Consider the following 12,468-nt stretch of genomic DNA (forward strand, 5'->3'; position numbering starts at 1 on the left):
TTTCCTTTCCTTTCCTTTAGGACTGAGACTACTCATGAAAATTTAATGTTTGATTTTATGTTATGGCGGTCAGTCAGTTGACAGGCATTTATCAAGCAATTCCTAAATGCCAGTCTCTATTCTAAGGGCTGAGGATACAAACAGTCCCTGCCCTCAAGGAATTTACATTCTAATGGGAGAGAGAAACATAAATAACTATGTTCCTACAACATTTATACAGAGTGGATGAGGGCAATTTGAGATGAGAAAGCATGATCATCTGTAAGGGGAGACCCATACAGGCCTCCTGCTTAAGATGGCACTTGGACTCAATCTTGAAGGAAGCCCGAGAATCCAGGAGGCAAAGATAAAGAAAGAGAGAATTCCGGGAATGGAGAGACAGCCAGTAAAATGGCACTGAGTTAGGAGATGGAGTATCCTGTGCAAGGAACAAGCAAAAAGGCCATTGTTGTTAGATTGTTGAGTATGTGAAAGTGACTTAATTTTGGCTGCTACAAAGAGTTCTGCTACGAATATTTTGTTATGTATAGGACCTTTCTTTCTGTCTTTGACTTACTTGGGGAATATGCCTAGTAGTGGTATTGCTGGTTCAAAAAGGTATGAAGAGTTTAGTTATCCATCTCTCAGAATTCTAAACTGCATTCTTGAACAGTAAAACTTCACCAACAGTCGATTAGTGTGTTTGTCTTTCCACAGCCCATTGGGCATTGACTTTTTTATTTTTAAATCATTTTGGTTTATTTGGGTATGAGGTGAAACCTCAGAGTTGTTTTTATTTCCATTTCTCTTAGTGATTGAGAGAAATCATTCATATGATTCTTGCTCATTTGAATTTCTTCTCCTGAAAAATATTCATATTCTTTACCACTAATGTGTTTGGGAATAGTAGTGTATCCTTTAAGATATTATGCATCTTGCACCTAGAAAAACAGAGAACTAGACATGTGAGAAGCATTGATTTGGTATTTAATGCCCCCCAATAACATATTTAGCTTATTGTAATTTTATTAAACTGAAATACATTATGCCATTGATTCTTACTTCTCTTGAGAAAGAGAGAGTGCAAGTATTACTACTGCCATTTTACACATGAAGAAACTGAGGCTCAGGTTGTGATTTGCTTAAAGGTCATAGGAGCATAAGGAACAAAGCTGAGATTTGAACCTTTGTTGTTTTCCACGCAAATGTATTTCCAGAAAGAGCCCTGTCCTCTAAAACTTATTGCTTCTACAAAAGTCTATATATGATATGATACAAATGACCATTCTCATTCTCCTTTTTCAGAAGCAGTATGGGATAGTGCCAGGACTAAGGGCCAGGTGGTATCCTATAGGCCACTCAGTCTATGGTTCCCTAGCTAGATTGATGTTTTACATTTTAAATATAATAAAATTTTATTTAAAATTCTAAAAATCATTCTGAAATGTAAAAACCTGTATTTTGCTGACCCTTAGTATATAGAGGAATGGACTAGGCTATATCACTTATCAGTTTATATGAACGTGGGAAAATCACCCAACCACTTTGAGCCTTAGTTTCCTTTTTTGTAAAATGATGATAGAAGTACTTGTGATAGATGATCATTGTGAAACTCAGGTGAGATGCCGTATGTCAAGAACTTTGAAACCTTCAGAGTGCTATATGAATGACAATGGTCCTATTCATTTCATCATCTTTGTTGCAGCTAGGTCAGAGAGCCACAAAAATTTTCTGACCTTTTATGCCTGGCTAATACTAGAGGTTACCCAAGTGACATCTTTGTGAAGTGCTAAACATCCATCTCTAATGTGGGTCTCTTCATATAAGACATAGTTTCCATGAATAAAAGAATACTGAAATAGGATTCTGGAGACCTGTGTTAAAAGTCCCAGCTCTCCAACTACTTTAAGCAAATCAGTTGGCTTCAGCTATAAAAAGAGGGAATTGGGAGGCAGCTAGGTGGTGCAGTGGATAAAGCACAGGCCCTGGGTTCAGGAGGACCTGAGTTCAAAACTGGCCTCAGACACTTGACACTTACTAGCTGTGTGACCCTGGGCAAGTCACTTAACCCTCACTGCCCTGCCCTTCCCCAAAAAAGAGGATCACTAAGATCTATTTATTTTCTAAAATTCAGTGATTTTCATTTTTAATCCAATGGACAATACTTGAAATAAAATTCCTTCTTCAGGGTAGTTACTTCTTTTCTCCAACAATATTTGTATCCATAGCATTTTTACATACTATTTCTGTACATCTCATGCATTTTTTTCTCTGTGTGTGATACATATACACACAGATGGATATTGGCTTTCTTTGGTTAATTTTATTTCCACCTTTGAAAATACTTTGATACTTTTTCATTTTTTTTAAGGCAGGAATGTTCCATGTAAGCATTGTGAATTAAATGGAAACAGTGGCTTATTGGGGTTACTTCAAATTGGTTTCCTTTCAGCATTTTCCTTCTTCTCTATTCTTGTCCAAGGCTTTTAAATTTAATCAACCATTTAGCTAATGCTTATGAAGAAAGACCATGTCAGTCTTTACCTATTTTTTTAACTAAAGTTCTCCCCCCCAAAAAAAATATTGATTAGAAAGTTATTAATAGAGGACGCTGGATTCATAGTAGGAGTAGGATAGTAATGTTGAACTTAAGATGGCAGAAACCTTTATTCATGTTATAAAATTTAGCTGTTTTGGGGAGGTGGCAGAAGAAAACATGAGATGTTTAGATTAGCCTCATGGCTAATGAAAGGAAGTCATCTTTAAATTCAGCTTTTCCTTTGCCATCCAGACATCTGAGGATGGTTCTCAGGTAGCCTTAAATTACATAATCAAAACTACGAAGGAGTCAGGTAATGCTTTATGCTTATTTTCAAACTTCTTCAGGTTTTTCAAAGTGAGTCATCGCCCCCCTGTGGTAGAATGTCATATTCTTTTTCCTTAAAAAAGAATCATGCTCGGTCATTTGCTTCTCAACCACCAAAGGGACCAAAGTATTGCAAAAGACAGCTTACTCTGTTTATGAACGCCTGTTCCAACCTGTGACAACCTTTCTTTAGGATGATAAAAGCTTGTTTTCATTTCTACTGTTATGATTTTTCTAGAAGTTGCCTTAAGCATAAGAAGATTCACTCACTGGTTTTAGAGTTAGAGGCCCCGTGTTTATATCCTGCCTCTGACATTTCTTACCTGTAGGTCCTTAGGTAAATCATTTAACCTTCTTTGCCCTCAGTGTCTGTACCTATAAAACGAGGCTTGGATTAGATGGCTTATAAGGTCCCATCCAGGTCTGTACTAATAATCCTGTAAAATAGAATTCTTTTCCTAACACTTTTTCCAAGGTCAAACTCTAAAGCAAAAATCATCCTAAGGAATGGTCCAGGTCCAGGTATTTATATAACAACAAAGGTGTTTTATTAAACACAACATGGAGTAAGTGGACAGAATATTGGCTGTCTTTCTATAGCAAAGATGTTTGCTCTGATATAATTGAATCAGGATTGGCTCCAGAAGGTATGTGATAATGAGAAGCCTGACCTATATCTTTAATATCCTGTGTTGAAAATGCCTTGAAATATCAGATTGAAGATTGGAATCCCTCTCAAAAGGATCAAGTATTTCTTTTTTTTTTTCTTTTCCAGGACAATGAGGGTTAAGTGACTTGCCCAGATTCACACAGCTAGTAAGTGTCAAGTGTCTGGGGTTGCATTTGAACTCAGGTCCTCCTGAATCCAGGGCCAGTGCTTTATGCACTGAGCCACCTAGCTGCCCCCAGATCAAGTATTTCTTATAATTGAATGTTATTCTATTTTCACAAAAAGAATATTTTTTAAAACATGAAATCATTTAAACATAAGCTAGAACTATTAACAAAAGACAACAGATAAAATTCTTTTCCATATAAATATTGTATTATTTTCCAGTTACATTTAGATATAGTTTTCAACATTTGTTTTTGTAAGATTTCAAGTTTCAAATTTTTCTCCCTCCCTCCCCTCCCTATCCCCTCCCCAAGACAGCAAGAAATCTGATATAGGTTGTATATGTACAATCACATTAAACATTTCTGCATTAGTCATGTTATGAGAGATGAATCAGAGCAAAAAGGAAAAAACCTCAAAAAAGAAAAACAACAAAAAAAATAGAAATAGTATGGTTCAATCTGCAAACAGATAAAATTCTTAGCAAAGAATTCTATGTGAAATAGACTGAATGACCTCTGATAAATTTCTCAGAAATTAATACTATTTTGAACATATCTCATATTCATAACCTTTTTACAACTCACAACCACCAATTCAGCTATTGAAATAGTCTTCCTAATTACAATCTCTTCCTTGCCTATCATCCACACAGCCAGCAAATTTATGTTTTGGACCATAACACCTCCATACTCTAGAAAATTCAGCAGCTTTCTATTGCTCCTAGGAAAAAATACAAACTCTTTTGATACTTTCAAACTTTTCACAGTCTGGCTCCAATCTATCTTTTTGGTCAGATTTCATTTGATCCCCTCTCACTCATTTAGATTCTAGTCAAACTGGCCTTCTTGCTGTTCCCAGGACATGGAACTCTAGCTTGGGCCTCAGTACTTGTCTTTGGCAATGACTTCTTTTGTGTAATTTTCTTTCTTGGATTTCAGAACTCTTTCCAAGACTCAGTTTTCATATCATGTTGTACCTTTGGTTTTTCCTGATCCTTTCATTTGTTAGTGCTCCCCCACATTTCTTCCCCCCAATTATTTCATATTTAATGTCTGTCTGTGTATCTATGTATGTATACATGTGTGTATCTATCCTCCATCCATCCATCCATCCATCCATCCATCCATCCATCCATCCATCCATCCATCCATCCATCCATCATTTTTACTGATTTCTCTGTGTACATTCTCTTTCCTTTAGTAATCTCCTTAACATCAAGGAGTTTGATTTTTATTTTTGTTTCTCCAGTGCCTAGGTCAATACCTGGTACTTAGATTGTTACACAAGTATTTGATAAATTCTTACTGAACTGAAACCGTTTCTAACCACCTTTGAAAGTGGAACAAACATAAATTGCCATTGCCTCCCTTTGGTGTGTTATGTTTGTGTACATCTTAATCATTGATGTAGTTTGTTTGACATATTATTTTCCCCTGAGATGGAATTGAAAAGCAGCAGAAAAAAACTACTGAGGATTATTACACGGCTATTTTAAAATACAACAGCAAAGGCTATTAGTCAGCTCAGTACTAGGATCGAGAATAATAGGACTACAAGCTTACATTTACAGAATGTTTTATAATCCACAAAACACTTGACAACAGAATCAAATTCAGTAAGAATTTATCAGATGCCTTGTATCTGCCAAGGGCTGGGAATACAGAGATGAAAATGACAATCCCTGTCCTCAAGGAATTTAAATTCTATTGGAAGAAACAACATGTATACTATACATGTTATATATCTATATACATGCATGTATGTGTGTGTATATGCACATACCCAATTATATACACACATATCTGTGTGTAGTAAAAACTGGTAGGATACCATTAATTGGAGGGAATCAGAATAGGCTTCCTCTAGGATAAGGGATTCGAACTCAGTTTTGAAGGGAATTAGGGATTCTCTGATGTGTATTATAAATTGAGAGCTGGAAAGGACCTCCTCAATGATGCATAATCTAATTTAGTCCTCAAAATAATCCTCTGAGTTGGATATTACAGACATTTTGCATGTGGGTAAACTGACACAGGGGAAGTTAAAATACTTGCACAAGGTCACTCGGATCATGAAGTAGAAAGCTCTAAGACTTGTGCCCAGGTCTTATGATGCCAAATTCATTAGTATCTCTGTTGCCCTGCAGATTCTTCCTGAAAAATCTAATGCCGCTTAAATCAGGGTTATAAAAATATAATCCTATCTTTGTCATTATTAATTATTATCAATACCAAATGAGTGATCTTGCATCCTCTAAAGAATGACTTTGAGTGAAAGAGAATCCATACCTTCCTGAGGCAGTCCATTCCATATCTCCACTTGCAGGCTCTGCCCATTGCTTCTGATTCTGCTATCTTGCAACAAACTGAACAAGTCCAAAACATCTTCCACTTAGTAGCTGTTCAATAACTTGAACACCATTTGTCTTGTCTTCAGCCTTTCCTTTGGGAAAAATATCATTAATTCCTTTAAGTCTCATGGTATGGAATTAAGGCCCATTATAACCTTGATTTTCTTTCTCTTGATAGTTTCTAGATTATCAATGTTGTTCTTGAATTGTTCTGAACATTCAGACTGAGCACAGTTCTCCAGATGAAGTCTGACCAACGCCGAGTCCAAAACTCCAATCTATTCCTGAAAGTTGTCCCTTTCTTAATGTAGTCCAAGATGGTAGCTGTACTAGTAGCTTTATCACTTTGCTAACTCATTGAACTCTCACCCTGATAGTTTGAAGATGAATGCCAGTCTAATGATAACTTCCTCTTGCTATTCTTACAAAGCTGATTTCTTGAACCCAAGTGTAAAACCATTACATATTCTCCTATTGAATTTCATGTTATTAGATTCAGCTGGGGCAGCTAGGTGGCTCCAAGATAGAGTGCTGGGTCTGGAGTCAGGAAGACCTGAATTCAAATGTGGCCTCAAACACTCACTAGCTATGTGATCCTGGACAAGTCATTTAATGTTGTTTGCCTCAGTTTCCTCATCTGTAAAATCAGCTGGAGTATCTTTTCCAAGAGAACCCCAAATGGATCACAGAGAGTCAGACATGACTGGAACAATTAAACAAACAACAAGATTCAGCTGAATGTTCTAGCCCATCCAGACCTTTTAAGATACTGATTCTGTCATCTCATACAATAGCAATCTCTCCAAATTTTGTATATATTCAAATTTTATGAGTAAGACATTTATGCTTTTTTCTAAGATATTGATATAAATATTAAACATCACAGAGGCAAGCACCCAAGATATACTCTCAGGGTGATATGGAACCATTTCTATGCCTTGATTTGGCCATTCACTATGTTCTGAGTCTAATTGTATTATTTATCTTAGTCCACAGTTTTCCAAGAATAAGTTAAAATATAAATGTTTCTCAAAAATCTAGGTAAATGTTATACCATTCCTATAGTCTAGAACTATAAAAAGAGGAAGTAAAGTTATACTGGCATAACCTATAATTGATGAAGTCATGCTTTCTCATTGTAGTCACTGCTTCATTTTCTAGAAATTCAGTAACCATCTCTTTAAAAATTCATTCTAGAATTTCCCTAGGAATACGAATAAAATTCACAGTGGCCTGTACTTTTCAGACACTGTTCTCTTCCCTTAAAAAAATCTAAATACCATATTATCTTTCTTTAATCTTACAGTACCTATCCAGTTTTCTACCATCTTTTACATGTAAATGATGAGGAGTTCAGCAATTATATCTGCCATTTTTTTCAATACTCAGGGTCCCAAGTCATCTGATCTAGTACCTTGAATTCATCAAAAGCAACTTGGTGATCTTTACTTCCTTATACATCTTGGATATCAACTCTCTATTAGTCATTTCTGTTCTTTAATTTCCAGTGCAGTGGTTATCTTTAGCTGAAAAGTTTTTAAAGCTATAAAAGAACCAAGCAGCTCTGCCTTATTTCTCTTATGAGTTATCAACCTTTCCACTCCAGCAAAGGTCCATTTCCTTCTTTTATTTCAATGAACAAGCATTTACTTTCTGTCCTTCCCATCTCCCCACACCTCATTTAAAAAAATAAAACCCTTGTAACAAATATGCATAGGCAATCAAAACAAATTCCCACATTGACCATACAAAAAATTGAGTCTCATTCTGCATCTTGTCTATCATCCCTTTGTCAGGAAGTAGGTAGATAGCATTTTTTTATCTTTGAACCTCTTGAATCATGGTTGGTCATTGCATTGATGAGTGTTTTTAAGTCTTTCAAAATTTCTTTACAATGTTCTTATTGTGTAAATCAGTTCTTCTCACTTCACTCTGCATCATTTAATGGAAATCTCAGGTTTTTCTGAAAACATCTCTTTCATAATTTCTTACAGGACTATAATATGTCTTTACAGTGACAAGCAATAATTTGTTCAGCCAATCACCAATTGAGAGTGTGAGATTAAAACTGGATATTAGATCATAAATCTACCCTACTTATCCTTTCCCTTAATTTATCTCCCAGACTAGTAAATGGAAGAAGCTTCTGGTTTTCTAGATAGAGCTTTTATTGTATGGTAGTCACAAGGTGATGTTGATTAGAAGGATAGGAAAGTAGAAATACAATACAAATTGTCTTAAGTCTAGGCTTAGTCTATATTCCGTATAAAACTCACCAAAAGCGGAAGGCCACCTTTGGGGTGAGAGAACGAGTCAAGCAAGTGCTGTTAACCAAGAGCTGGGCCGAGTCAAACTCCAGTCCGCGTCTGTCTGTCCAGCGCAGCCAGGAGACCAGTGGAGCAGGAAAAAAGGCCCCACTTCCGTTCTCTCCTTGCCTTTTAAGCTCACACCCTGGAAGTCGAGTGCTCAGCAGGCAATCTGGCGTGCGTCGCAGGCGGACTGGTGTGCGTAGCTCATGCTGTTGGTCTCCTCCCCAAAAGGGTGGTCCTAAAAAAAACTGGCGTCTCTCCATTATCTAACCGACTGTTAAAACTTTTTACCACAATAGGAATATCCTTGGTTTCCAGTTCTTTGCCATTTTAAAAGGAACTGCTACAAATATTTTGTACATATGGATCCTTTTCATATTTCTTTCATCTTTTTAGGGGTATAAGCTTAGTAGTTCCTATCCCTTCTATAACTTTAAGGCAAAAGAAAAAAAAGAAAGAAAAATTTCTTCAGGTTCAGTTCACTTTAAATTGTAGCACTCCTGAAACTATTCTAACACAACCATAACATGCTCTGATATGTATCCTGTGATGCCCTCACATTGTTTCCCTTGATTGTCTATTTCCTTTTATCTTAAATTGTTTGGGGGTGAATAATCTGTGCATTCACAATGGTCTTTTCAATCAAGTCCTGTTTTTCTCCTTAATTGGAACCGTGCCCCTCTCCATCTTCCGAATTTTATTCTTAAGAGTTTCTCCTCCCTCTTAGGGTAACTTCTTTTGTAAAATTTTATTCCATAAAATTCCACCGAATCTAATAAAATCTGCTTTTTCCAACTTTCATATCTGAGTTGATCATCTTTTCTCTCTGCTTTCAGAAACTTTAGGCCAGAGAGTTTACTTTCTCCACCTGAATGTCCCCATTATTTCCACTACAGCCAATAGTTTCTATCTTTTCATGAGAATAAGATGCAGTATTGACTATCCTCTTGTCGCTTCATGCACTATTTTTTTTTGGTGAGGCAATTGGGGTTAAGTGACTTGCCCAGGGTGACACAGCTAGTAAGTGTAAAGTGTCTGAGGTTGGATTTGAACTCAGGTCCTCCTGAATCCAAGGCTGGTGATGTATCCACTGTGCCACCTAGCTGCCCCTCATGCACCTTTTGAAAGATGAAATTGTCATTTAAGAATAACAAGATAATGTTAACTTTTGGAAATTATCAATTTCAATTATAAATGCTTATGAACTGAAAAAAAAAGAAAAAAAAGATCAGATAACTTCACCACAGCTTCCATAACTTTGTACCAGGCTTATAGTCTCTTTTTTGAACTTCTTATCTATTTCTTCATTCTTTCTAATTAGTCTCTATTATATCCAGATGATGAAATTACTTCTGTTTCTCCCTCCATTGATTGATCTTCATCAGTGTCATTTTGAAAACACAGTTCCCTCTTTTTTAGGGGAACCTCATCTTACTTGTTTTACCTCTAATTGGTCAGTTGACTTTTTCCTTCTTCTGTGTGATATTCTTCCATGCTTCATCCTCTTGACAAGGCCCAGGTTTTTGTTGTTGTTTTTTCCTCTGTCTCTATCACTTTAGCTTCATATTGGCTTTACTAATTTGCATTATTTGCCTTTATTCTACTTACCTCTTCAACTTCCTTATCCTTGAATCCCCTTCCCTTGGCCCTTCCTCCTTAATCCTCTTGATTTCTTCCCTTAGCTTGCTCTCACAGAATTTGAAGACTTGACAGGTGGTGAGGACACAAAGAAATGAAAAGTCATTACTTTCAAGGGATTTACATTCTAGAGGAGAGAAACCCATACACAGATAAATTAATTCTCCCCCCCCAGACACACACACACTCCTTCCCCCACTCTCTTACCTCTTTCTTTTCCATTTCTCTCTTGTGCAAAATAATGTTGGGGTGGGGGTGTGAAGAACATCAATAAGCAGAAGGATGAGGAAAGAGGTCTTATAGGAGATGCTCCTTGAACTAAACCTAGAAACAGTCCAGGGTTTCTAAGAAGTAGAGGTAAGGCGACATTGTTCCTAGGAAGGAAGAAAGCCTGGGCAACAAGGCACATGGGCAGGAGATAGTATGTCATGTATGGGGAACACAAGTAGGCTCATTTGTCTGAAATACTATGTGTATGCTGGAGGGGGAGGAAGATAAAACATGGAATCAGTGTGAAAAAAAAAATGTGTTGGAACCAGACTGGGAAGTTACCCTAAATGTAAAGCAGAGAAGTTTATATTTTATTCTTGGGGTAATATGAAGAAACTAAGGCTCTTGATGGAGGGAACAATGACATGGTCAAATCTGGGCTTTAGAAATAACAATATGGAGACTAAGTTTATATGTTTACATATAAAGTTTTTATATTTATATAGAAAGACTAAGTTTATACATTATTCTGTACCAGAGAAGTCCTAAACTTGAAAATATTTGATATGATGTGTTTATATTCTGACACTCAGGCAGCGTGTTGTTCAGGGATATTTATCTAGTTGACAGAGAAGCTAGAAAACACATTAATAAGGATGCTATCTTTCTTCTGTCCAAAAAAAAAAAAAAAACCAAAATCAATGTATGGGCCAATGAGCTATCAAACTAGACTTTTACTGTTAATCATACCAGGTGATCCTGAAGCATTCAAGATAAGCAAAAACACTTGAAGTTATTTTCACAGTGTCTGTTAAGTCTGTCTGGATGCAACAGATTTTATGTAGGAGACTACATGGAATCACATTTTTATATTTGAATATTACTACTACCATATGTCTTTAGTATATCATAAAGGGAAAAGTCAAATAAATATTAGTCTTCCTTTTTTTATTGTTTTATTAAAGTTTAGTTGTTTTTCCCCTTTGAAATTTGGGTATATTCAAATCTTGATATTGCCTGGGGGAAGTGAGAGTGTGCAAGCATTTTTATACGTTTTATTTGCAGTTATTTTAACATTTTTCTCAGGATCTTTGTGTCTTTAGGAAAGTCAGAACAACCTCCCAAGGACCACAAAATATGTTGTTCCCTTAATTGTGGCCTGATACAAATCATATCCTGAGTAGCCATCTCAACTCCTTGCTGCTGGTAATAAATCTATGAGGAATGATTCTAAGTAAAGGGTGGTACATTTGAAATGAGGTCTCTTGGGAAGATTTTCAGAGTTACAAATTGGGCTCTGGGTTCTCTACTAATAGTTGAAACTACTAATAGTTGAAACTAGCACCATACAAATTATAGGAATTATCTTAGCTGTAGAGATTTTCTTCCCTTTTCCTCTGGAAGGACTGCTTGGTAGAAGAACTCTGTGTTTTTATTAACTACCTAACTCGGATATCTGCTGCGATGTGAATAGCTGTTTGGAAATACGGAATTACCTCGCTCTTATGCAGTGTTGCATTTATCACAAGTCCCCAGGCAATCTGATATTAAGATAAGAAAGAAATGATATCAAAATAATAAAGACTGAGCAAATGTTTGAACTCTGTCCCCTGCATTTTCATGTAGTTTCAATATTATATGATTTAGGTGTGTTGCTAGTTAAAATTAAACTTTCTTCTACTAAATTTGCAGGAAGCTGTGAAAAGATTTGTCTTTGTTGAATGGCATCAATAAACTAAAGATTCCAGATAGCTTGATATAGATAGAATGTCTTTTCACCTAACAATGTTATCATCCATTTTTCATATCTTCATCTCCAATTTGCTATTGAAAGAAGTTCCTGGTTTTGTAAATTTATTACTAAAAAAAACCCTATGTAATGAGGTGTAAAAAATAGAGCCAGTAAGGTTATCCTTTTTTAACTTGGGTTGTTTTCCCCATAAGATAAAATATAGAACTAAGGAAAACTTGGTAAAACTCTTGTAATTGAAACCATTTTCTCTTAAATATGCCATTTCGTGTTAAGTATTTCATCTCTCTGACCTTATTAGGTGTGTCTCGTCATTAGATATAGTGTTACTAAATAGTTGTAACTTTAAGGCTGCTTTGATTAATGATCGGTTAGGCTGAGGTTTCATTGGGTAGGATTAACTAGATTTAAAGATGGCAAAATGCCATTCATGACATTAATGCCAGACTTTAATGAAAAGCAGAAGTTAACTCCAAGGACCCTTATAATTTAATATGGGAACACAATCATGTTCTCATTATTTTAATG

The 12,468-nt window shown here is 36.0% G+C and overlaps 1 protein-coding gene across 2 annotated transcripts in view; it reads left to right on the forward strand.

Annotated features, from left to right (window-relative positions):
* RSPO2 (R-spondin 2) overlaps positions 1-12,468 on the forward strand; it is a 260,882-nt gene that overhangs the window by 237,474 nt on the left and 10,940 nt on the right. The gene's annotated exons all lie outside the window — the stretch shown is intronic.

The sequence above is a fragment of the Dromiciops gliroides genome, chromosome 1, assembly GCF_019393635.1.
Source record: "Dromiciops gliroides isolate mDroGli1 chromosome 1, mDroGli1.pri, whole genome shotgun sequence".
NCBI lineage: Eukaryota > Metazoa > Chordata > Mammalia > Microbiotheria > Microbiotheriidae > Dromiciops > Dromiciops gliroides.